Source organism: Coffea arabica, chromosome 10c, assembly GCF_036785885.1.
Source record: "Coffea arabica cultivar ET-39 chromosome 10c, Coffea Arabica ET-39 HiFi, whole genome shotgun sequence".
Classification (NCBI taxonomy): domain Eukaryota; kingdom Viridiplantae; phylum Streptophyta; class Magnoliopsida; order Gentianales; family Rubiaceae; genus Coffea; species Coffea arabica.
The window spans coordinates 23,045,175-23,072,270 of record NC_092329.1 but is presented as its reverse complement, the minus strand read 5'-3'; the positions used below and the strand labels follow the sequence as shown (position 1 = coordinate 23,072,270).

General features: G+C 37.1%; 2 long non-coding RNA genes across 2 annotated transcripts; both read left to right on the top strand.

Annotated features, from left to right (window-relative positions):
* Positions 1 to 640: 640 nt before the first annotated feature.
* Positions 641 to 5,505, top strand: LOC140016208 (uncharacterized). Its single transcript, XR_011822550.1, has 2 exons — positions 641 to 1,130; positions 3,755 to 5,505. It is a non-coding gene; the product is annotated as an uncharacterized lncRNA (long non-coding RNA).
* A 16,489-nt stretch (positions 5,506 to 21,994) lies between these two features.
* On the top strand, positions 21,995 to 26,859 carry LOC140016149 (uncharacterized). Its single transcript, XR_011822510.1, has 2 exons — positions 21,995 to 22,484; positions 25,109 to 26,859. It is a non-coding gene; the product is annotated as an uncharacterized lncRNA (long non-coding RNA).
* The last annotated feature ends 237 nt before the right edge of the window (positions 26,860 to 27,096 follow it).

Genomic DNA, 27,096 nt, shown 5'->3' with positions numbered 1-27,096 from the left:
CCGCGTTAAAATGAAAACCAATGAATTTTAGATAAATATGATTCTAATATACTAAACATACATAATGTGTAAAAATTCAATAAATATATCCTTATCTTTCTTTGTTTTCAAATAAGTGAGTAAAAATAATTTATACGTGCAAATTGACACCATTGGATTAAATAATTATTTCACTTGCCTTTATATCACTAAATCGATAAATTTCGCGTTAGACTAACGCTAATTCTTGAGAAATAATAATTGGAAATACTTATAACTAATTTAATCGCTAAATAATATAAGAGTTTCTAGGAACCTTAATATTCACGTTTAATCGATAATTGCTCGATAAAAAAATGGTTTAGGTATATTAGGGTATTGTTAGGCGTTTGAATTGCACTTGGAGATAATTTTTAGAATTAAGTCGGATGCGAGAAATTAAGTTGAGATTAGGAAGCAAAGTGAAAAGACTAAAATACCCTTACCTTTCCATGCAAACCAAACAAGACGTCTGACACAAATCAAATCACAATTACTATTAACCATTTCGATACGCAATCCATTTTCACACGTAAACCACTCTCACAAACTACGGCACCACCATACGTCCAATCTATTTCACGGCTTAAGACCACAGATTCATTTCATTCTCTGCATCATCTCATTTCTATTGACCAATCACAACCTCACCAATTCAGTACCGCCCCAATTGACCAATCAAAACCTCACCAATTCTATACGTAAACCAACTTCCACACTCAACCATCTCCTAAACCACGGCACCCTCTTCATTTCTTTTCCACTTCACATTTCAAACCACAACTACATTTCACTCTGCCTTACCATTGTCGACAAAGGGAGAGAGTGAGGGAGAGTCGCACTTCACGATCGAGGGAAGAAGCCGCGAGCTGCAACCATTTCTGGTTCTGTCCGAGCTAGAGGATAGAGAGGGGAGGGCAAGTGGAAGTCGGCGAAGCTGCTGATCATCACCATCTTCGTTCATTCCAGACCAACATTTCCCAGTTGCAACCATCTTGACCACAACACCATTTCCAGCTGCAAACCGAGCACAGGACCAACCAGTGTGTGTGAGAGCCGAGAGGGAGCAGAAATTTTTCAGATTTTCGTGTGTGAGCTCAGCTTGCTTTGAGGTAAATTTTCTGGAATAAAATTGTGGATGATCAGAGGTATTTTAAGTCAGCCGTGGCCTTGCATGTGTTAATTTGTGTAATCAGATGATGAAACCCAAAGCAGTAGAAAATTCTGTTGGGCAAAACATTTCTGCCGAGGAACTGATTTGGGAAATGTAGATTTAATTCTGTCTCTTTGTAGTAGTGTGAGCTGATAGATGCGTTTAACTAATTAAGATCAAGGTAATTAAGCTCTGCATGCAGCCCCTTGGATCGGTTATGCTAGAAAAATAAGAATGAAAAACAATCTGGCCGCATGCAAGCTCATCCGAAGGTAGCAAACAGAATTTCTGGTTTTCTTGGATGGTTATGGCTGTTGTTTGAATCCGATTTTGAACTAGAAATATTGATTAGCTAGTTAAGTATTTGCATGTTATATTTTAGCACCTAATACCATGAATTAACCAAAGGAAAAGTTGGATTTATGACCAATCTAATTGCTGGAAATCTGTTGAGTTGGCCGAGAGAGGGAAAGAAAGAATTTCCAGTTTTTCTCTTCAAACCTTGGCTGCAAAATTTCGTATTGCAGTTCAATATACTCATAACACAATAATCACTGTATGCATGCTGAGTTTGGGTGAACAAAGTAATGAATTTTGTTAGGGAAAGGTTCGTATACCAAACTATCTATTTGCTGCAATTTTTCCAGCTTAGCCGATGGTGGCTCTTTTGAGTTTTAATGGAAACTTGGTGAGTGGGCTCTATGAATTCCCACAATGACTTGGATGATCTGATTAGCTAGTCAAGTATTTGCTTGTCGGATTTGAGTACTTAATATCATGTATTAGCCGAGTAAAAAGTTGGTTTTATGACCAATTAGCTACTGGAAATTCTGTTTAGCCGATGACAGATTTATTGTGGTGGAATTATTTGCCAAAATTACATGTTATTTGTTTTATTTCATGTCGGAAAATTTTGATGGTGAGCTCTATGAACTCCCACCCTTGGATTGATGATGGATATAATGCTAGTTTAGTGTTTAAATAGGTAGATTAATGATACCTAGCTAGTCTAGACTCCAAAAGATGCATCGTTCAAAAATGTTCAGATTTGCCCTGTTTTAATCGCAACCCTTTTTGCAAAATTTTGAGAGTTTCATGACTTGTATATCATGTTGATATGTTGAATATATGGTGTACAAAGTTTCATTGAAAAATATCGAGGTTTGGTTGGTCAAATAAATCGATTTAACAAAGCTAGTAAATCTGGAACTATTTTCGAAATGCTCTGACCAGCTTTCGTATTTCGGCCATAATTTTGAACTCTGATGTCGAAATCGAGTGCCGTCAGTGGCATTTGAAACTAGATATTCCAACCTTTCCGACGATATAAAATTCACATTCTGGTTCCATGTATGTGAGCCAAACCAACTATTTTAAGTCGGCTGTTCTGTTTCTCTGCTTTACAAGAACAAAATGCTGAGGCTGTAACTTGTGACTCGAATTCGAGCTAGTTGTGTGCCGAATTTCAAAATGATTTCTTCTGTGAAATTATAGCTCTATGAAGGTGTTTTCCAACACCTTAAACCATGCCAAATTCCAAGCTAATTTGAGTGATCTGTGATCAAAATATGAAACCTGCTCTGTCCTTGAAAACCCTGATTTTTTAGACAGATTTGATGCAAGGTTTGGCAAAGACTTGCTAACTGAATATTTTGATGCTAAACACTTACCAAATGCACCATGAACGTTCTTTAAGTTTTGCCTAAACAAATGAACCAGGTTTGGAGGAATTTTCTTTGACCAAATGTCTGAAATGGAAAAACAAAAGGTTCAAGGCAGTTTTGTCTTAGTATTTGCGAAATTTTAGGTGTTTGATTGACCACCTTTCCGAAGTTATTTTTCCATGAAATTTGGTAGAGGAACAACCCTTATATGGTAGTATTATACTGCTAATTATGGTGTTATTCCGAGACCGATTCATGGGTCAAATAAATTACCAAAGTTCGAGACTTGATTTTGGAAAACCCTTGTTTAACAAGAAAATTTTAGTAACTTTGAGCTACCGTATCTTGGTGCTCAAAACTCCGTTCCTCATTCCATTTGTTTTGTTATACTCTTGAATTACAACACTAATAGAGTTGCAAATTTCAAAAGCTATTTCCAAACAAGTGAATTTTTCCGAATTTCCAAAGTTGGCCAAAAACTAACTTAAATCTGCCTTATGAACCAAAACAGTAACTTTGAGCCCATTTTGACTATCTTCCATTTAGAATCATGAAAAAGTGTATTCTAGGAACTTTTAGCATTTTGAAGGAAGTTTCCAACGGTAGCAAGTTTTCCAATCTTTGACATGTAAAAGGTGAGCTACGATTTTTCAAAGTATTGCATCAAAACTGAAATTTTCCGTATTCCAAGGAAATGGAGTTTTTTCAAGTACTCCTTATTCCTTCGATAATATTCAAATGTCTTATCCTTGAATTTCATGATGTAGACTTAATTTCTCTTGTACCTTGAAACCCCGCTTGAGAATTTAGATTTAGGATAATTAAGACTTGTTCACGAGATTTTTCCTAAGTTTGTACTATGACACGATTTTCAGCAATAGTAGGGATTGTATATGATAGACTATTACTATTCGTTCAGGCGCACGCGAGGACCTTTAAGAGGATCCGACAGATGACGCTTGAACTTCAAATTGAACCTATTGCCCTTGTTTGACTAGGTGAGTGTTCCATATAGGAATACGTAATTGAGTAAGTCTAGGACATGCTCATTTCATGATCGTTAAGTATTTACCATACTCGTGCCTATTTAAGAAATATATATATGCATTGCATATCGACATGAATTGGTTAAATGATTAACCCTATCAAATAATCTTGTAAACTCAATATGTGCTTAGCCTGCTTATTTTATGCTTATTCGGTTAAAGTGCTCTTGTAACTCGTTATGTGACAATTTGGAAAATGAGTTCCGATCCATCGAAGTGCGCAGTGTGTACTTTATCACACTAGCCGTTCGAGTGGTGAAGTGTGTGAAATATTTTCTAATGAATCTGTGAATCTAAATGTGGTTGCGTCGTTGGGTGAATCTCTCGACTCGTGAATCAACTACCATAACTAATGAATCTGTGAATCTAAATGTGGTTGCGTCGTTGGGGTGAATCTCCTCGACTCTTACGTGGTAAAAGTGCAAAACGGCCAATGGCGGCCTATTAAAATGACATATGTCTACCAATTAACCGTAATTACCACCGTTTACCGTTTACCGTTTATCGTTTACCGTCTACCGTGTTTACTTACCGTTTTCTAATATATGTGGTTACTGATTTCTTGATTATCATAAATTATATGCTCATATGAAGTTGTCCATCATTGTTAGGCGAGTGTGTACTTTACCTCTCTCGACCTATTCAAATGATGAATTTTACTTTTGTCGAATTACTTTGTTACCTGTGCATGTTGTAAGCTATAAGCTGAACTTGGGCCCCGCCTCGGTTACTGACCTACTCGAGCCAGGACTGGGCTCGGTCGGGTAGGTTGGAACCCTGGACAACCGTTTCGGTATACTCGAGTATTACCACTGGAGGGATAAGGTGATGGCCAGTCAACCGTGGAGATCCGGGAGTTATAAGGTGCAGATGACCGACAAAGTTTCACTGGAACACCGTATCCTTTTGTGTTTGCTTTGCTATTAATAATGTTATTGCTCTCCTAGTTGGCATTCTCGGATAAGACTCCTCATGAGCATTAACCTCTGAGATGAAGCAATCCTTGTAATGTCCTTCTAGTCGGACGAGCCGCTATTTGTTTGACTGAAAATTTATGAAAATATATTTATATGGCCATTCATTCCAAAAGTACTAGTTCTACATGTGTTTTCAAAGTAGCAATTACCCGTGTAATGATTATCACCTCATGGTAACTTGCCATTGTGTAATCTAGAATCATGCATATGATATGCACAACTTACTTGACCTATTTTGAACTGTTAGAGCGTCTTGGAACCTCACTGGGCTGTGTAGCTCATCCCACGTTGTGGTTTTCTTTTACAGGTTCTGACAACTGAGGAAGACTTGAGATCTACTTGTACTTTAAGCATGTAGTTTGAATTAAACAATGTAGCTTTTGTTTCGGGTTACCACTTGAAGCTGGAAAAGTGTAACCCTTGAATTTGTATGTGGCTTGTATGAAATTTGTTACTTGGCTTATAAGGATGTATTTGAATTATATGTTTTGTTTCTAGGGTTGTAATCGGGAAGGTATTTTAAGAATCGACGTTGGCTATCTTAAGGCACTGTTATCTCTGAAGTTAATGTGATTCTAGAAACCGGCCTATTTGGAGGGAAACGATGTTGTAATAGATTAGGTTATACTTCGGAAGGACTTTTGCTAGTTGCTTGTGTGAGTCCTGGCGAGAGCTGGGCAGACGGCCCGCCAACCCTCTGGTTCGCCTTAGGGGGAAGTGGGGTCGCCACAACTTATGCTTGAAATGTTTTAATATGTCAAATGCTTGAAAGTTCAAATGCTTGAATTACATGAAATAGTATGCTATGGCTGCATACGTCATTGGAGTGTACCTCCTCGACACTCAAATGTACATGGGGGACGCCCAAACTCATAGGCCGACCTTGGAACTCGAGCCGGCATGGGCTTGGTCGGGAACCTCGGTGAACCGTGATAATTACATGATAAGCTTGATCTATCGAGAGATCTCGCTTGGCATACTCGTGAAGTATCGTCTTATAAATGCCGTTTGGGCCCGGTGCAGAGTATGGTGGACGGACGGAAGTAAGTGGAGATCTACGGATTTGAAATATCGACCCGGATGATGGAGAGTCATTGCGGGAAGATATACTCATGAGATTGGCAAGCAAGTGGAACTTAGCTCCTGAGAGCTATCATATCCTTGAATTGTTTCTGTTTTACATTTCATTGGAATTGTTAATTACGCGCACTGTATCATTTGACCTGTTATTTGGGCTTACTACTTGAACTATGTGCTTGCATGTTTGTTCTTGGCCTCACGAGCGTTCTGCTCACCCCGTAGATTTGTTTTCCTTAACAGGGATGGAGGATGTGGAACTTGATGGAACCCCTTTTGAAGTACTTTTGTATTAGGTTCCAAATGTAATTGACTAGATTTCTTCGCTATTTTGTACTTTGGGGATTGAGATGTCTTTTGGGATCAAACGTAAAAGTTGAATGATTGTTATATTTTGGAACTTGTGGTGTGAATTTTAATGTTACTTATGGGAGCAATCTTTCTTACTTTGCCTTGTTGCGATAGATAATATTGTATTAAGCTTGAACGGGTTTGGTCTTGAGTTCTGGCGAGAGCTGGGTAGGCGTTGCGCGGATACCCTTTGGTTCGCCTTAGGGAGAAGTGGGGGCATCACAGTGTCTTGTACTCCACCACACTCATAGTCCCTTGACGTAGTCATATAAACTCATCCTCTCGCCTTTCCTGAACAAGCAGCGATAAATACTTCTCATTAAACTAACGAGTGAAATTAACCCATGTCTATGGGATTTATTCTCTATCCCACTTGGCTCGAATTACATTCCACCAGGCACGAGCCGCTCCCTCAAATAGAAAAATAGCGAAAGCTATCTGCCGTTCCTCCGGGAATCCTAACGCAGCAAAAATGTCTAACATTCGCTCCAACCAACTCTCCGCTATATCCGGGCTAGGTCTACCCAAAAATTTTGGCGGTAGAAATTTCTGGAACCATTCTAAGGCACGGTCATCTCCCTCATGATTTTCAGGATGCTGTACTTGGCCTTGACCCTGTTGGTTGACCATTCGTTCTAATAAATCAGCTATTCGCTGTATGGCTGTGGCTACTTAGGTTTCGGCTTGTATATTCGCATTTTCATTGGTTACCCTTTCGGTTCCTTGTCCTCGTCCTCGTCCTCTACCCCTACCATGAGTCTCTATTTGATTGTTTTATAGCTTCTATGTGATGCCCGGAAGAAGAAAAGAAAAAAAAATTCTGGTTCGCTTTGTTTTTGGTGAATCCGGCCGGATACCTGGCCGGATTGCCTTGGAGTTTTGAAAAAAAAATGAATTTTGCCACTGTCTTGAATCCGGCCAAGAATCCGGTCGGATTGTGACGTGTCATAGTCGGTCATCAACTTTGACCGGCTGTTTCCTTCATTCTTATCCAGCTTTTGGCCAAAATATCTTCCATTTCTTCACTTGGCTTGTCCGTGCATCATAGAGAGAAAAGCTCTCAATTTTCCTAGTTTCAATCTTTGCCAAAATCTTGAGTTTTCACTGATGGTTTTGGAAACTACTCCGTACAAGGGTGTACTAAGAAGGTTTAAAGTTTTTGACGAAGTGATTTTGGAAGGGAAGCTCTAAGGTGTTAGTTTTCTTGAATTTGAGGTAAGTTGGATAAGAAAGTTCCCTTTTGTTTTAATAATGGCATATTAGTGCTTTGTAGTGGTAAAATATGTTGTTTTGTGGAAGATTTCATGGGTAGAAGGAGTTTATGGTGAATTTCTGATTTATTGGTGGATTTTCTAATTTTATATTATAATCATGGGTTGGTCTTGAATTGATAGCTCTAAATGGTGTTAAATGGAGCTTTTGTGCGTTATGATTGTTTGCGAAAAATTTCTTATTTGTGCAGAAATTCCGGTTTTAGGGTTTAATTTGGGGGTTTTCTTATGGTTGGCTCTCAAACTTTTAATTGGCTTTGATTGAAGGGTATTGTGGCCCTAATTGGATGTGTTTTATTGTTTACGAACCGTATGTGCAATTGTGGTTGAATTGAGATGTTATTGGTAATGTTTTGTCGGATGGAAAATAAGAAAATTAAGGGGAAATGCTGTCCACTCTTTGAGAGTATTTGATTGTTTTGAATTTAAGTTGATCTTGATTAATCTTATGAAAATTCTTGTGATTCGGAAGTTGGGAGGATAAGTTCCATATTAGCGATATTTCTAGACTTGATCTGAGTGATTTCATCTTTGATTCTAGCATGTATATGGTTAGTGGAATTTATTCTAGTGTTAGGGTAGAATTTCTAGTTTTAATTGCTGCTAGTAATGGTTAATTGCAAAGGTTGGTTTAGAAGTGTACTTTTAGTCTTACCTTGGTTTTGGACTCAACATGGACTGCCAATTTCTCTATGTTTTAGACCGAACCAACTTTTGCTCAAAACATGGAAGTTGTAGAAGTTCGAGTTACTACCTACCTGCAAAATTTCAGATTGATTGGAGTACTGTAGCTTGTGAATTGACCAAAATACCCTTGACTATTCATAGACTATGTTTTGCGGACAGTTTTCTGTCCTCTTCGAGATTTCGATATTTGACCCTGAATATGTATGATTAGGCTTTGGAGGTCTTCATAAGAAATGCTGGTATATGTTTTAGCTTCGTAATGCCATAAGATTCGTTTCAATCAGATAAGTGTAGCTATACTTGTGATTAAAGTGCCAAAAGGTGATAGAAGCTTGATAATATTAGAATTCCTTTGCTTGACTTGATATTTGTAATGTAGGGTTTCGACTTGAGCAAGGCAATGTTGTATACTGGATAAGGTACGTCAGGCGTGGTTTGTGAGTGATCCCTCAACTACTTCCCAAAAGTTACTTTTGAAATAATTCTTGCATTGATTACACGATTGCATATCATTGTGTTTGTGTGTGTGCCATGACATTCTGGCTCCGATGAGTTCTTGGGAAAATCTTGTGCTTAGAACCAATGTCTCCACTACTGTTTACTCATTCTTCAGAGCACGATGGCTCCTTAATTCTGTTTATCTGTTACTTAATCTAAGGGAGCATTGGATATTTAAGTACAAGGATTTCACTGGCTCCAAAGAGCAATATACGCACATTTGATCACTAATTCTTGATATCATTTAAATGCACTATTGTAAAGCTTATTTGATTACTGATTTTACTGTTCACTCGCTGAGCTTCTAGCTCACCCCAAATGTTTTCTTCTTCCCACAGGGATCGAGGCAAAGGAAGCGCTTGTATTACGTTATTTGTGTGACTAGATGGCATATATCTTGTACAGTTGAGATTTGGGTTCATTTTGTGTAATAGTTGGGCTAGTGTGACTGTTTGGAATTGAAGTGGATGTATGTGTACGTTCCATGCTTAGAATTAGTTTCCGCTTCGCTTATGATGTGTAATTCTTGGAGAATTTGATGTATTATTTACGTTGTGCCTTGTAATTTATTTGAGGACTGTAGTGAGTGACTGAGTCCCGGCGAGAGCTGGGCAGGCGGTCCGCCGAACCCTTTGGTTCACCTTAGGGGGAGGTGGGGCCGTCACAGTTGGTATCAGAGCTTAGGCTTCAGATCCATGTAGTGTATCCTAGGCTTAAAGTTTAGGATGCCGAACTGTGGGATTAATTTGAATATTATGTGAACGAGGATCTATTGTATCCTAGGGGTTCAAGAAATTGATTATTTGAGGGTTTCTTATTTGGGACTTGTAGAAACAAAAATTGAGGAATTTGGTGATGTTATATTGAAGGAAAATACGGGATGAGAGATTTGTAGTGAAAGATTAGACGAATTTGAATTATCATTACACTTGTAAGTGTAGAAAGAATTGAGGTAATTATTAGTACTAGCTAAGGAGGATAAGAGACCGAGATTTGATGGTCAAACTCCATGTATGATGATTTTGAACCAAGATAAAGAGTATCAAAGGAATAAAATGCATTTTCTGCCCATTTACCTCCTAGGGAAATTCTGCTTTGAAATTCTAAAGAAAAACTAGGATGTACTAGTTTTATTTTCAAACGATGATTGGAAATGATATATATATGCTTTAAGAATGCATAATTTTCCGATTTTGGTAAATATGTGAATTTTACTTGAATTTCAAATTTAAAAATTTGTGAATAACTGATGAGTTTGTTGAATTTTGTATATGATGGGCTGATACAAGGTTAAAATTTGCGAAACTATGTTTTCCCCCCTTGATTGTATATTGGTGTATTCTCACACTTGAATTTGTCTATGCTTTACACGAAAAAAAAATCTTGAGTTTTCGGAAGAATGGCGAACTTATGTTTTATAATGTAAATCTTGAATTTGATCAGATTTTTGGTTACTTTAAATACACTTCTTATGTTTTAAAATTCTTGGCTTTTAAGAAGAGTGAGCCTATCTTTAGGTGTACGGACCGAAAGGACTTTGAGATATAGAGTAACCGTATTCAAGAGCACGAAGTTAATGTGAATTGACTTGGTTTCCATTTGACACGTAAATTAACAAGTTGTACTTATTTCTTGGGTTTGAACTTGGAGCTTGAGACTTTAACTATAAAACCCTAAGACTGGTTATTCTTGGAGATGATGGTGCTCTGGCTGGTGGCTTGTTTATTAAAGATTTTGAACTTCGAATGGATAACCTTTGGTTTCAGCTTGTGTTATGGTTTGACTGGATCAAATTTTGTAAAGGCATGTGATTTGATTGAAATTAGTGATATTTGCGCTAATCTTGAAAGTGGTACGTGTAAAATATGACTTTGATTTTCGTTTAAGAGTGTACGATATGAGTCATGAAGTTTCTTAGTTTGAATTCTTGTACTTGAGTACTTGATACTTTTCCTGAGAAAATGCTCGTGAATTTTGGATGGAACATGGTTTAATGTATGATGATGTTAATAGAAATTATAAATGAGTTTGAGATAAGTTGTAATGGCTCAGGTTAGAGCGCAGAAGATTTTGTATTGTACTCGAGACTTAACCAAATGAGGAGATTAATAATGACTTGGACTTGTCCAATAAGTGTTGTAGACACCAAATTTTTGAATTAATTTTGTTTGTTTGGTTTTAGTGATAATTGGTTGATTTTTGTTTAGACGGTTTGCATTTTGGTTCATTTTCGTTTGTCTAGTTTTTTTTAGGTTTTATTTTATTTTTATTCCCTTTTTAGTTTTTTGTAGTTGTTAATTTATAAGTTTTAGCGTAGATTTTTTTAGAGGAAAAAAGAGGAAAGTGAAAACAAAAAAAAAAAAAAAAAGGGGGGGGGGAAAGAGAAAAGGGAAAAATGGTTTAATGCATACTGGCCTATTTTTTGAAAAAAAGTGAAAAGTTTGAAATTTGAAGAAAAAAAAGTTTTTAGTGTAATAGGCATTATTTACTTTTTGATACATTTTAATTGTTTTTCAAAGAAAAGAGGAAAAATATATATGATTATTTCAGGTTACAAGCATTTGTGTTTTTGATTGCATTTTATTGTTATTTTTTATTTTAGTAAAGAAAAGTAAAAAAAAAAGGGGAAAAAGAAAAAATGGATGAAAAATGGAAGTTGTAATTTGCTGTTCAATATTAATTTCTGTTATTATAAATTTTTGTTATTATCATTTATTTCATTTTTATTGTTATTAATTTCTGTTTTAATTAGCTGGAAAAAAAAAAAAAAAAGAGGAAAACTGTTGCCGCAGCATGAAAGCTGCGGACTTACGCAGTTTGCACGGAAGGACCTGGGGATTTAGGCTGCAAATACTGGAGAAAGTACCAGGGATTCTTAGGGTAAGAAACATCATATAAAAGCTAGAGAAAAGCCAGCCGCAAAGGGGAGGGATAGAGGAGATTGACGGCAAGAAATCGAAAAAGGAAACGGCAGAGAACAAAGAAGAACAAGAGGGCAGCCGTAAGAATTGAGTGGAGAACCAGAAAAAGCTGTGAAGAAAGGGGAGAGAGCTGGGGCTGAGGGAGAAAAGGAAAGACAGAGGGATAGAAAGAGAGTGACGGGAGGCAAACAAAACAGACGAAAAGAAAGGAAGTGACGAAAGATTGAGGAGGGAAGATACGGCAAAACAACAAGGAAAAGGAACCAGAAAACATGGCCGAGCAATCTGAGAGAGAGCAAGTGGAGGAGGTGATTCGGGCTGAAGCTTAAGGCTCAGGATTGGCCGCTAATACTTCCATTGAATCCAGGCTGAAGTGTCTAATCCGCAGCTGTGAACAGGTAGCTTTCTATTCTGCTTAGTCCGTTAACATCTAACCTATATTACTAGAATTCCTGAGTTCTTAGTTATGTTGGCCTGTTTGAATGAGAGTGTTGTGTGTGTTAGAGTAGAAAGTTTTGGTTAGGTCGTGTTTTTTTTTTTGATAGGGAAACTATGAGTTTGAATCTGCAAATGTGTTTTGAAACTGATAAATAATCTGGTTTTGCCGCACTTCACAGTCCAAAGTTTTGTTGCTGCATTTCATTCGATATTTCTCTGGGGTTCATGGTTGGATTGCGTGGTTCATGGAAGCTTTAATTTTTCTCCAGTTTTTGCTAAGAAAACCCGTGGATTTAACTTGGATTTGGGGAACAAAAGTGGTTGATTTACTTGTTTGTTAATCGACATGCCAAATGTGTTTGCCTCAAGGTGCATTTTATTTCTTTGATGCATTTCTGGTTCATTGGTTTCGATTGGTTTTTCCAGGATTGATGTTTATGTAGTGAATAATGGGATGAAGGCCTTGTGTTTGGGTTTGGCGGTTTAAACTAGTAGAAGCTTGTTAGAATTTCGGCACACGAACACAATTCTGTTGTTACAACGACTGGTATGAAATAATTCCATGGTTAACAATCGTTTGCCCCTGTTTAGTTGAAATTAGTCCAAAGGATTATGTGAATTCTTGTGGTCGAAAGTTTATAACTTGTAACAGAAATTTGGAGTCAAACCTTCCTTTTGGTTGCTGCATTTATTTTCTTCCCCTTGGCCGAGAGTCTTGTCCTCATTCTAGGCTTGGACGAAGGTCCCTATTTGTCTTTAATTCGGTCATCCCTTTGTAGGTATCATAGGATTTTGAATCAAGACTTCTTTTAATTTGAAGTGTTAAGTGCATATGCCATGCTAAATACTAAAATTCAAAAGCAATGCTTGCTGAATTTAATCATTTCAAGTCGCTGAATCAGTTTTTCTTGCGCGCATATGTTCTAGGATCTTGGCATGGTTTTCCATCATGATTTTTGTTGGCCTTGATGGGTTGGTTGGTGTAGTTAATTGCTTAGTGTAGGGCTGTGAACCTGGAGTTGAAAGTATTTGATCAAAGCTGTGTGTGTTTGGGTTCAAGAAAGCTTGAAGCACGTTTGATTGTTTGCTAAAAGATATATGAGCAAGTGGCCGAAATTTCTGTTGCATTCTTATTGCTGTCTTCTTTTTCCATGGCTGTTCAATGAGTTTTCGCACTTAAATGACACACTTAATCTTATGTAGAAGAAAAGGAAGGGGAGTTTAGGTGTTTGAGTTTGCATATTTGAATCCTTAAAACGTTTGAGCTGTGGTCGAATGATTGCTGAGAATAAGCGAGTCAAAACTGCTGAACTTTTTGCCCAGTATTTTCCAGCCATGATACATGAAGTTTCCTTTATTTGTTCCTTGCTGCATTTTTCATCTAGCTGTGAACCATCACCTCTAGTTCCTTTGCTGCATTTTCCTTATGTAGCCGTGAGCTTGCATACCTTGATTCCATTGTTGCATTTGTTCGTTAAGTCGTGAGCTTTTATCTATTGTTCTTAGCTGCATTTTCTTTTAGCCGTGAACTTGCATGTTGTTCCTGCTATGTTTTGGTTTGTTTGGGGGAACCAAGTTGGGTGTTATGTTGTTTGACTCAAGGTGGGGATGTTGCTAGATAAAACTTGTCCAAACTTGGCTTTAGTTTTTTGCCAAAATCTGTTTGAAAAAAAAAATATATAAATGCAGCAATCTTTGAGTTGGTTTTGTAACAAAAGTGTAGCAGCTTTTTGGTTTTGTAAACTTGCAAGAAATTACTTTAATTAAGTATTGTTTAAGCATGCTTTAATTGAAGTTAGTTTAATGCTTTGCTAGCTAAAGATTCATAGATGAATTTGCGGATGAGCTAGCTTAGCCTACCAAGATTTTCTTGTTGCTTGCCGAAATTTCCTTGTTGTTTGCCGAAAGTTTCTTGTTTGTTGCAGAAAATTTTGTTCTTCACGTATGCATGCATGCCAATATTTCTGAATTTAGCACTTTGACCCCTCAAGTTCCCTTTTATTCTACAAAGGCCCAAATATGTGTTGATTTCTTGCAATTGAGTCCTAAGGTATTTGCAATTTGAACCATTATTTGGCTTTTATCATTTTTGGGACCTTTGAAGTGCTTAAATGTTTCAATTGGATTTGGATGTTTGGTAATAGTTGCCATTGGGTCCTCGATATTTTGCCATTTTAGAAATTTGATCAATGATTCACTTTTGCTTGGGAATTATGCATTATTTGGCCATTTTAAAGTTGCAATTGAAGAAAGTTTGATGTTTTGGTGGGTTCAAATTATTTAGTTTATATCTTATCACTAAATTGGTGCATTAATCTTTTGTTTTTGGTGATTTTAGCTTAAGTTAGTCTTTTCTTGGGTGACTCTAGCCAAGTTGACTTTGTTTACTTCCTTAGTATCACCAACGGGGAGGTATAATCTCTTTTACCCCTTTTGTTTCTCTCATATGTGGACTAATGTGCTAATTGAAATTTGCATGTCTACTTGCTTTCCTAGCCTCTCCTTATTTCCTTTCAGTTATTTCATTTACTTTTGATTTTTATTAATGGGGTATGTGTACACCTCTTGGCTTGTAAGAGATAGGGCGTAGTAATTAATTTGGTCCATTTTCCCTTTCCCTTTTGTTTTAGTTAGCAAATGTAATGGTTGCATGCCTATGTGTTATATGTTAAATGCTTTATTAGGATTTTGCATCTAGTCAAGCATGCTAAGTGTTATGTGCTACGTGTTTATAAGTGAGTCGCATGTCTACTCGCTTTTTATAGTGTGGATGAATGAAATGGATGAATGTACGTCACCACACTAGTCCAACGCTAGTTGTGGCTTCTTTTATCGTTTCCACTAGTCCAACGCTAGTCGGAATTCATAGGATGGGCTAGTCCAATGCTAGACCCAATAGGTTTTTTTTTTTTTTTTTCATTAAAGTGCATGATCACCACATATCACGCATTTTTCCTTAGTTTATCATTTGGTATGTTCCTCAAGCCTCTTCCCCTTCATTTTAGGACTTGCATCTCATGCTAGTTAGGGTTCATTTGCGTGAAAATCCCCTCTTGATAAGGGAAACGAGCGAGTGTGGCTACTTGATAGCCTTAGCACGCTAGTTTTACCTTCTAATCCGAGGGAAAATTAAAATCATAAAACTAGAGGTCATCCCCGTACCCGACTTGATGCATTCCTCTAAGTTCATACATTTTTTTTCATTATTCTCCTCATTAAATTTTTTAATCCATATGCCATATTCACACACCTATTCACTACTTTATTTTTCACCTCACACATTGCACCTATCTTTTTTACTTATATATATTTACTATTTTTGTTCACTTGCACACGAGCACTTATATTTTCATTCATTTGCACACAAACACTTTCAAATGCATTTCATTCATTCATTCAATACATTTCATTCATTCATTTGAAATTAGAACGAGTGCGATAAAGTACGCACGCCCGCCCTTGTTTTTTAAAACTTTCAACAAATACCACAAATAAGCATGTATCAATATTCACACACTTGACACTCACCGAGCAATTCAATAAGAATTATTTCCCGGAAGTTCAAGTGTCCCACGGTGAGATCCTCTTGAAGGTCTCCTTGCGCGCCTGGCAATTAATAGCGAATAATCATACAATTAACCCACTTATCAAGAAGATTGTACATTAGTACAATCTAAGGATTATTTCGCAAAAAGGAACCTCAATTACACGTAAATCGAGGTTCAACTTGCCTTTTATCATGTACAATATTATTTGAGTTTTGATCATGAAAATCGTAAACAAGACGTTTAAGAACATCAAAAGAATAAAGAGTTTTTGAAAAACTCTATTTCTTTGAAATTGGAAAATTTTCCAGTTTTTTTGATGAATCTTTGAAAAATCATAACTCGCTCGGTATAAAGTCGAGAATTGGAAAACCTTATACCGTTGGAAACCTCTTAGAGAGTACTATAAGTTCCTAGAAGACACTTTTCCATGAATCGAAGTGGAAAGTGATAAAAAATGGGCTTGAAGACGCAGCTTTCAGTTTACAAGGCAGAATTAAGTTGGATTTCGGCCAACTTTGAAAATCCGGCACGATTCACACGTTGCAAACCGGCCTCCGAAATTTGCAGCTCAATTAGTGTTGTAAGTGAAGTTTATAACAAAATAAGCGGTGTCAAGAATCGGAGTTTCGAGTACCGAGATACGGTAGCCCGAAGTTGAGCAAATTCAAGACTGGATGAGAATTTTCCAGATTTGAACCTCTAACTTTAGTAATTCAATTGGGTATCGAAACGAACTTGAATCGGCACCAAAATTGGTAGTATTTCAATACTATATGGAAAGTATCTCTCTATCAAATTTCGGGGGAAAAATACCTTCGGCAAGGTAGTTAATGAGCCTACCGAAGTTCAAGAAAATTCCTAAGGCATTCTGCCTTTGATTTTCATTTCCAATTTTCCAATCGTTTAACCAAGAAAGTTATCCAACCATGGTTCATTTGTGAAATAAGGGTCTAAGATATACCCATGATACCTTTGGTAAGTGTTTAATATCAAGAACATCAACTAACAAGTTCACTCCAAGATTTTGTTCCAAACCAGTCCAAAGATTAGGGTTTTCCAAAACAGAGCAGTCCACTTGATTCAGTCACAACTCAGTCATTATAGCTCGAAATTGAGCATGGCTTACGCCGTTGGAAAATACATTCATAGGGTTAAAATATCACAGAAGAAATCATTTCCAAATTCGGCACCCATCTGGTTCAAATAGACTGACCAAATCAGCTCACTTTCTACCGATTAATATGAAATACCCATTGGAGAAGTTGGCCAAGTTGTATTTGGATGAGATCATTAGGTTACATGGAATCCCTGTCAGTATTGTGTCCGAGAGAGACCCAAGGTTTGTTTCGAGATTCTGGCAAAAGATGCAAGAGGTGTTAGAGACAAAACTGAACTTTAGTACTACTTATCATCCTCAGACCGATGGACAGTCTGAGTGGAAATTTAGACCCTTGAAGGCATGTTGAGGACTTGTGTTTTGGATTTCGGGGAGAGTTGGAGTAAGTTTTTAACGTTGGTGGAATTTGCCTATAGCAATAGTTTTCATTCTTCTATACAAATGGCTCCGTATGAAGCGCTTTATGGTCGGAAATGTAGGTCTCCAATTTGTTGGGATGAAGTAGGTGAACGGAAGATTTTAGACCCGACTACAGTGTCATGGATTGAGGAAACTAATGAGAAAGTAAAGTTAGTCCGCCAGAGAATCCAAACCGCACAGAGTCGTTAAAAGAGTTATGCAGATAATCGGAAGAAGGATTTGGAATTTGCGGTTGGAGATCTAGTCTTTCTTAAGATTTGATGCGGACGAGACCCATGGTGTTCAAGTAGACCCTGTAAAGGTGCCCCAAGGGCCAGTGACACGAGCACGATCCAAGAGATTCAAGGAGTCGCTTCAAGGCAAATTCCTTTAGCTTGTGAAAGCTAAGTTGAACATCCTAGCGTGGCTCCTAGGTTGTTTATTGACTTATCAATCAAACGATCACACTTGATTGTGGCGTCCTCCACCGTTGAATTCGTTCTTGAGTGGTCCAAGTTGGATTCAACTCCATCAATTCGTAATGTGTACTCTAAGATCCAATCTTTGCTTCCGCGTCTCACATCAAGATTACACCTTTGAAAGCAAGTTTGATGTCTGGTAAGGGAAAGAAACTACAACCGAGGTTTGTAGGGCCTTATAAGATTATCCAGCGCGTGGGAAATGTAGCATACAAGCTGGAGTTGCCATCGAGTTTACCCCGAATCCATAATGTATTCCATATGTCCATGCTTAAGAAATATCATCCAGACCCCTCTCAGATTTTGCAACCGGAAAATATTGAAATTGATGAAACCTTGACCTATGAGGAGAAACCAGTGAAACTTCTGGATAAGAAAGTGAAGGAATTGAGGAATAAACGGATACCGTTGGTGAAAGTTCTTTGGAGGAACCATGGGCTAGAGGAAGCGACTTGGGAAGACGAAGGAGCAATTCGAGAAAAGTAACCAGACTTGTTCACTAACCAAGGTAAATTTCGAGGATAAAATTTTCTTAAGGGGGAGAGGATGTGAGGACTCACAAAAATTTATTATTTTAAATTCCATTTCGAGCTTATTTAAATATTTAATGGCCCGTTTGTCCCGAATATTATTTTCTAACCTCTTTAGACCTAATTACATGGGTCTATAGCTTCGTTATATTTTTAAAGTGACTTGTTTCAAAATTTAATTTTTGGAAGCTCGTTAAGTGAAAATAGTGAATACGCGATTGGAGTCATTAATCGATTCGAGGATACAATAAACTTGAAAACTTAGAGGCTACAATGGTTTTAAAATAGGTGTTTTTGTGCTTAAGTAATCAAGTGATAGTTATTAGTACCATCGTTATAAGAATTTCTTGGAGATTTCACTTTATCGCGCTTAAATTGGAAATACGCGTTTTCACACTCGCAATTTAATTGAGGGACTTTAGACCTTATTTTGGGACAATTAAGAGTGAATAATATTTATATGAAAATAAGTGCATTAAAGGTTTAGTGCACTAGTAAAATAAACTCGAGAGGAATCGAGCACAAAACGCTCGCGTATGCGCGCGAGGGAGAGTTGACTTTTGGACAAACACATGGGCCACACATTAAAGCTTCTTTTGGAAGCTTCATTTGATCAAACCACTCTCTCTCCTCACTCCAAGCACAGCCGGTCAAAGGAAGAAAAAAACAACATCAAAGCTCTTCAAATTCCATCTTCATTTCTTCAACAAAACACCACCAAACTCCACCAAAATTTGACTACACTTAGTTTAACACTTGGAGATTACATCTAGCTAAGAAAAGGAGCTGCTGTCCATAGTTTTTCTTGAGCACATTTGGACCGAAATTTCTGCTTGGTTCATCTAAACAAGTAAGCAACGATCAACCCTTGGAAACTTAATTTATGGAAGTAGTAGAGCTCATTTAAACTCATGCATGCATATGGGTAGCTTGTTTATATTGAAAAAATTGTTGTGTGGGCTCTATGAACTCCCACTTTGGTTGGATGGACAGACTTGGTGATTGATGATGAAATTAATGTTGGTTTAGTGCTTATATAAGTGGAATAACGTTGGGTTGTTGATAGAAACTCAAGGATGGTGCAATGAGAAAAAGTGACCATTTTACCCCTGCCCTATTCGTGCACTTTGGTGCGAAATTTTGAGGTTCTAATGGCTTTTTTATGATGTATACATGTTATATGGATAGTGTATAAAGTTTCGTTGAAAAATAACATGATTTGGTTGGTCAAATGTGTTGATTTCCAAAGCTTGGCAGAACTGGAAAATTTTCACAGATTGCCCAGGCAGTCCTGTTGTTTCGGCTATAACTCAATACTCCGATGTTGAATTTAGTGCCATTTGTGGCACTGGAAACTAGACATTCCCAGATTTCTATTGGTATAAAATGCACGTTTTGGTTCCACTTGTGTACGCCAAACCATTCGCTGTCCTATTTCATTGGTTCACTACAGGGCAGAACATGAACTACAACGTGATGCTCAAATGTGAGCTAGTTGTGGATGGATTTTGAAAATGGTATTTTCTGAGAAATTGTAGATTAATGAAAGTTTTTTCCAACTCCAACAACCACGTCCAATTCCGAGTTGAATTGAGTGATTTGTGGCCGTATTTCGAAAATAACTTCTTGAAGGAAAACTCTCCTTTTGGGCAGAATTATTACTAAACTCGATTGAGACTTGTTAATTCGAGATTCTTGGTGTTAATCACCATCAAACAAATCTTTGATGTTTAATAAACATTGTCTATTAAAATGTACCATGTTTGCAAGGATTTCATGTGCCCAAAAAGCTTAGAAAAAGGACATTTTGTATACAAGGCAGTTTTGCCTTGAAATTTTAGAAACTTGGGTGATTTAGTTAACCACCTTCCCTGTGCTTATTTATCCATGAAATTTGGCAGAGAAATAGTCCTTATATGGTAGTATGATACTGCTAATTTTGGTGCCATTCCGAGTCCGTTTGGCTACTCAACTAATCTCCCAAAGTTCATGACTTGAGTTTGGAAAACCCTTGTTTAGCAAGGAAATTTTAGTAACTTTGAGCTACCGTATCTTGGTGCTCAAAACTTCATTTCTCATTCCGCTTGTTCCATTTTAAACTTGGATTACAACTCTAATAGAGTTGCAAATTTCACTGGCTGGTTTGTACTGTGTGAATTTTTCCAAATTTCCAAACTTTACCAAAAACCAATCCCAACACAGTAACTTTGAGCCAATTTTTGAATACCTTCCGTTTGGAATCATGGAAAATTGTCTTGTAATAACTTTTAGTACTTTGAAAGATGTTTCCAATGGTACCAAGTTTTCCAATTTTGGGGTTGTAAAGAGTGAGATATGATTTTTCAAAAATCTCGTATCAAAACTGAAATTTTCGAATCTTAAGGAAATGGAGTTCTTTCGAATTCTCCTTATTCCTTCGATATCACTTGATCGTTTTACACTAGATTTCAAAGATAGGAATCAGATTTTTCTTGTTTTTTAAAACCCCAGTTTTGAGTCTCAATTTACGAATAATTAAGCCTCATTTTCGTGAAATTTTTTGAGATCAAACAAATGTGCAATCTTTCTTAATAATTGGGGTTTATATGTGATTGTTAATTATTAATTGCTCAGGCTCACATGAGGACCTTCAAGAGGATCCCACGGTGGACGCTTGAACTTCAAGTGCCTTTTTCTTCTTGTTTTACTTGGTGAGTGTCAAGTGTGTGACCACTTGAACTCCTGTGAACTTTATACATGCTTGTTTACTATCGATGACTTGAGATTTTGGAAAATGGAGTCGAGTGTGTACTTTATCGTACTCGTTCTCATTTGAAATGAATCACTTATGTGAGGACCCCAAAAATATATATATAAACCTGTGCATATTTCATTTGCATTTTATTTAATTCTTTAATAATTTCTAGCATTACTTTCACTTGTTTCCAAATAAGTTCGTAAAAACACTTTTCATGTGAGAAATAATATAATTTTCCTAAGTTATGAAATTTCTTGGTTTTGTTAGACTAAATTAAAATCTTTGGAGTTAGAATAATTTATCGCCTTAACATAAAATGCTAAAATACTTAGTCTTCTCTATGTTAAAATTAATACTACCTGAGTAGATTAATTATATAAAATTTCTTGAATTTCAATAATTAATTCCAATTAGTTGCTAACATTAAATGTTAATAAGAATTTCCGCGTTAAAATGAAAACCAATGAATTTTAGATAAATATGATTCTAATATACTAAACATACATAATGTGTAAAAATTCAATAAATATATCCTTATCTTTCTTTGTTTTCAAATAAGTGAGTAAAAATAATTTATACGTGCAAATTGACACCATTGGATTAAATAATTATTTCACTTGCCTTTATATCACTAAATCGATAAATTTCGCGTTAGACTAACGCTAATTCTTGAGAAATAATAATTGGAAATACTTATAACTAATTTAATCGCTAAATAATATAAGAGTTTCTAGGAACCTTAATATTCACGTTTAATCGATAATTGCTCGATAAAAAAATGGTTTAGGTATATTAGGGTATTGTTAGGCGTTTGAATTGCACTTGGAGATAATTTTTAGAATTAAGTCGGATGCGAGAAATTAAGTTGAGATTAGGAAGCAAAGTGAAAAGACTAAAATACCCTTACCTTTCCATGCAAACCAAACAAGACGTCTGACACAAATCAAATCACAATTACTATTAACCATTTCGATACGCAATCCATTTTCACACGTAAACCACTCTCACAAACTACGGCACCACCATACGTCCAATCTATTTCACGGCTTAAGACCACAGATTCATTTCATTCTCTGCATCATCTCATTTCTATTGACCAATCACAACCTCACCAATTCAGTACCGCCCCAATTGACCAATCAAAACCTCACCAATTCTATACGTAAACCAACTTCCACACTCAACCATCTCCTAAACCACGGCACCCTCTTCATTTCTTTTCCACTTCACATTTCAAACCACAACTACATTTCACTCTGCCTTACCATTGTCGACAAAGGGAGAGAGTGAGGGAGAGTCGCACTTCACGATCGAGGGAAGAAGCCGCGAGCTGCAACCATTTCTGGTTCTGTCCGAGCTAGAGGATAGAGAGGGGAGGGCAAGTGGAAGTCGGCGAAGCTGCTGATCATCACCATCTTCGTTCATTCCAGACCAACATTTCCCAGTTGCAACCATCTTGACCACAACACCATTTCCAGCTGCAAACCGAGCACAGGACCAACCAGTGTGTGTGAGAGCCGAGAGGGAGCAGAAATTTTTCAGATTTTCGTGTGTGAGCTCAGCTTGCTTTGAGGTAAATTTTCTGGAATAAAATTGTGGATGATCAGAGGTATTTTAAGTCAGCCGTGGCCTTGCATGTGTTAATTTGTGTAATCAGATGATGAAACCCAAAGCAGTAGAAAATTCTGTTGGGCAAAACATTTCTGCCGAGGAACTGATTTGGGAAATGTAGATTTAATTCTGTCTCTTTGTAGTAGTGTGAGCTGATAGATGCGTTTAACTAATTAAGATCAAGGTAATTAAGCTCTGCATGCAGCCCCTTGGATCGGTTATGCTAGAAAAATAAGAATGAAAAACAATCTGGCCGCATGCAAGCTCATCCGAAGGTAGCAAACAGAATTTCTGGTTTTCTTGGATGGTTATGGCTGTTGTTTGAATCCGATTTTGAACTAGAAATATTGATTAGCTAGTTAAGTATTTGCATGTTATATTTTAGCACCTAATACCATGAATTAACCAAAGGAAAAGTTGGATTTATGACCAATCTAATTGCTGGAAATCTGTTGAGTTGGCCGAGAGAGGGAAAGAAAGAATTTCCAGTTTTTCTCTTCAAACCTTGGCTGCAAAATTTCGTATTGCAGTTCAATATACTCATAACACAATAATCACTGTATGCATGCTGAGTTTGGGTGAACAAAGTAATGAATTTTGTTAGGGAAAGGTTCGTATACCAAACTATCTATTTGCTGCAATTTTTCCAGCTTAGCCGATGGTGGCTCTTTTGAGTTTTAATGGAAACTTGGTGAGTGGGCTCTATGAATTCCCACAATGACTTGGATGATCTGATTAGCTAGTCAAGTATTTGCTTGTCGGATTTGAGTACTTAATATCATGTATTAGCCGAGTAAAAAGTTGGTTTTATGACCAATTAGCTACTGGAAATTCTGTTTAGCCGATGACAGATTTATTGTGGTGGAATTATTTGCCAAAATTACATGTTATTTGTTTTATTTCATGTCGGAAAATTTTGATGGTGAGCTCTATGAACTCCCACCCTTGGATTGATGATGGATATAATGCTAGTTTAGTGTTTAAATAGGTAGATTAATGATACCTAGCTAGTCTAGACTCCAAAAGATGCATCGTTCAAAAATGTTCAGATTTGCCCTGTTTTAATCGCAACCCTTTTTGCAAAATTTTGAGAGTTTCATGACTTGTATATCATGTTGATATGTTGAATATATGGTGTACAAAGTTTCATTGAAAAATATCGAGGTTTGGTTGGTCAAATAAATCGATTTAACAAAGCTAGTAAATCTGGAACTATTTTCGAAATGCTCTGACCAGCTTTCGTATTTCGGCCATAATTTTGAACTCTGATGTCGAAATCGAGTGCCGTCAGTGGCATTTGAAACTAGATATTCCAACCTTTCCGACGATATAAAATTCACATTCTGGTTCCATGTATGTGAGCCAAACCAACTATTTTAAGTCGGCTGTTCTGTTTCTCTGCTTTACAAGAACAAAATGCTGAGGCTGTAACTTGTGACTCGAATTCGAGCTAGTTGTGTGCCGAATTTCAAAATGATTTCTTCTGTGAAATTATAGCTCTATGAAGGTGTTTTCCAACACCTTAAACCATGCCAAATTCCAAGCTAATTTGAGTGATCTGTGATCAAAATATGAAACCTGCTCTGTCCTTGAAAACCCTGATTTTTTAGACAGATTTGATGCAAGGTTTGGCAAAGACTTGCTAACTGAATATTTTGATGCTAAACACTTACCAAATGCACCATGAACGTTCTTTAAGTTTTGCCTAAACAAATGAACCAGGTTTGGAGGAATTTTCTTTGACCAAATGTCTGAAATGGAAAAACAAAAGGTTCAAGGCAGTTTTGTCTTAGTATTTGCGAAATTTTAGGTGTTTGATTGACCACCTTTCCGAAGTTATTTTTCCATGAAATTTGGTAGAGGAACAACCCTTATATGGTAGTATTATACTGCTAATTATGGTGTTATTCCGAGACCGATTCATGGGTCAAATAAATTACCAAAGTTCGAGACTTGATTTTGGAAAACCCTTGTTTAACAAGAAAATTTTAGTAACTTTGAGCTACCGTATCTTGGTGCTCAAAACTCCGTTCCTCATTCCATTTGTTTTGTTATACTCTTGAATTACAACACTAATAGAGTTGCAAATTTCAAAAGCTATTTCCAAACAAGTGAATTTTTCCGAATTTCCAAAGTTGGCCAAAAACTAACTTAAATCTGCCTTATGAACCAAAACAGTAACTTTGAGCCCATTTTGACTATCTTCCATTTAGAATCATGAAAAAGTGTATTCTAGGAACTTTTAGCATTTTGAAGGAAGTTTCCAACGGTAGCAAGTTTTCCAATCTTTGACATGTAAAAGGTGAGCTACGATTTTTCAAAGTATTGCATCAAAACTGAAATTTTCCGTATTCCAAGGAAATGGAGTTTTTTCAAGTACTCCTTATTCCTTCGATAATATTCAAATGTCTTATCCTTGAATTTCATGATGTAGACTTAATTTCTCTTGTACCTTGAAACCCCGCTTGAGAATTTAGATTTAGGATAATTAAGACTTGTTCACGAGATTTTTCCTAAGTTTGTACTATGACACGATTTTCAGCAATAGTAGGGATTGTATATGATAGACTATTACTATTCGTTCAGGCGCACGCGAGGACCTTTAAGAGGATCCGACAGATGACGCTTGAACTTCAAATTGAACCTATTGCCCTTGTTTGACTAGGTGAGTGTTCCATATAGGAATACGTAATTGAGTAAGTCTAGGACATGCTCATTTCATGATCGTTAAGTATTTACCATACTCGTGCCTATTTAAGAAATATATATATGCATTGCATATCGACATGAATTGGTTAAATGATTAACCCTATCAAATAATCTTGTAAACTCAATATGTGCTTAGCCTGCTTATTTTATGCTTATTCGGTTAAAGTGCTCTTGTAACTCGTTATGTGACAATTTGGAAAATGAGTTCCGATCCATCGAAGTGCGCAGTGTGTACTTTATCACACTAGCCGTTCGAGTGGTGAAGTGTGTGAAATATTTTCTAATGAATCTGTGAATCTAAATGTGGTTGCGTCGTTGGGTGAATCTCTCGACTCGTGAATCAACTACCATAACTAATGAATCTGTGAATCTAAATGTGGTTGCGTCGTTGGGGTGAATCTCCTCGACTCTTACGTGGTAAAAGTGCAAAACGGCCAATGGCGGCCTATTAAAATGACATATGTCTACCAATTAACCGTAATTACCACCGTTTACCGTTTACCGTTTATCGTTTACCGTCTACCGTGTTTACTTACCGTTTTCTAATATATGTGGTTACTGATTTCTTGATTATCATAAATTATATGCTCATATGAAGTTGTCCATCATTGTTAGGCGAGTGTGTACTTTACCTCTCTCGACCTATTCAAATGATGAATTTTACTTTTGTCGAATTACTTTGTTACCTGTGCATGTTGTAAGCTATAAGCTGAACTTGGGCCCCGCCTCGGTTACTGACCTACTCGAGCCAGGACTGGGCTCGGTCGGGTAGGTTGGAACCCTGGACAACCGTTTCGGTATACTCGAGTATTACCACTGGAGGGATAAGGTGATGGCCAGTCAACCGTGGAGATCCGGGAGTTATAAGGTGCAGATGACCGACAAAGTTTCACTGGAACACCGTATCCTTTTGTGTTTGCTTTGCTATTAATAATGTTATTGCTCTCCTAGTTGGCATTCTCGGATAAGACTCCTCATGAGCATTAACCTCTGAGATGAAGCAATCCTTGTAATGTCCTTCTAGTCGGACGAGCCGCTATTTGTTTGACTGAAAATTTATGAAAATATATTTATATGGCCATTCATTCCAAAAGTACTAGTTCTACATGTGTTTTCAAAGTAGCAATTACCCGTGTAATGATTATCACCTCATGGTAACTTGCCATTGTGTAATCTAGAATCATGCATATGATATGCACAACTTACTTGACCTATTTTGAACTGTTAGAGCGTCTTGGAACCTCACTGGGCTGTGTAGCTCATCCCACGTTGTGGTTTTCTTTTACAGGTTCTGACAACTGAGGAAGACTTGAGATCTACTTGTACTTTAAGCATGTAGTTTGAATTAAACAATGTAGCTTTTGTTTCGGGTTACCACTTGAAGCTGGAAAAGTGTAACCCTTGAATTTGTATGTGGCTTGTATGAAATTTGTTACTTGGCTTATAAGGATGTATTTGAATTATATGTTTTGTTTCTAGGGTTGTAATCGGGAAGGTATTTTAAGAATCGACGTTGGCTATCTTAAGGCACTGTTATCTCTGAAGTTAATGTGATTCTAGAAACCGGCCTATTTGGAGGGAAACGATGTTGTAATAGATTAGGTTATACTTCGGAAGGACTTTTGCTAGTTGCTTGTGTGAGTCCTGGCGAGAGCTGGGCAGACGGCCCGCCAACCCTCTGGTTCGCCTTAGGGGGAAGTGGGGTCGCCACAACTTATGCTTGAAATGTTTTAATATGTCAAATGCTTGAAAGTTCAAATGCTTGAATTACATGAAATAGTATGCTATGGCTGCATACGTCATTGGAGTGTACCTCCTCGACACTCAAATGTACATGGGGGACGCCCAAACTCATAGGCCGACCT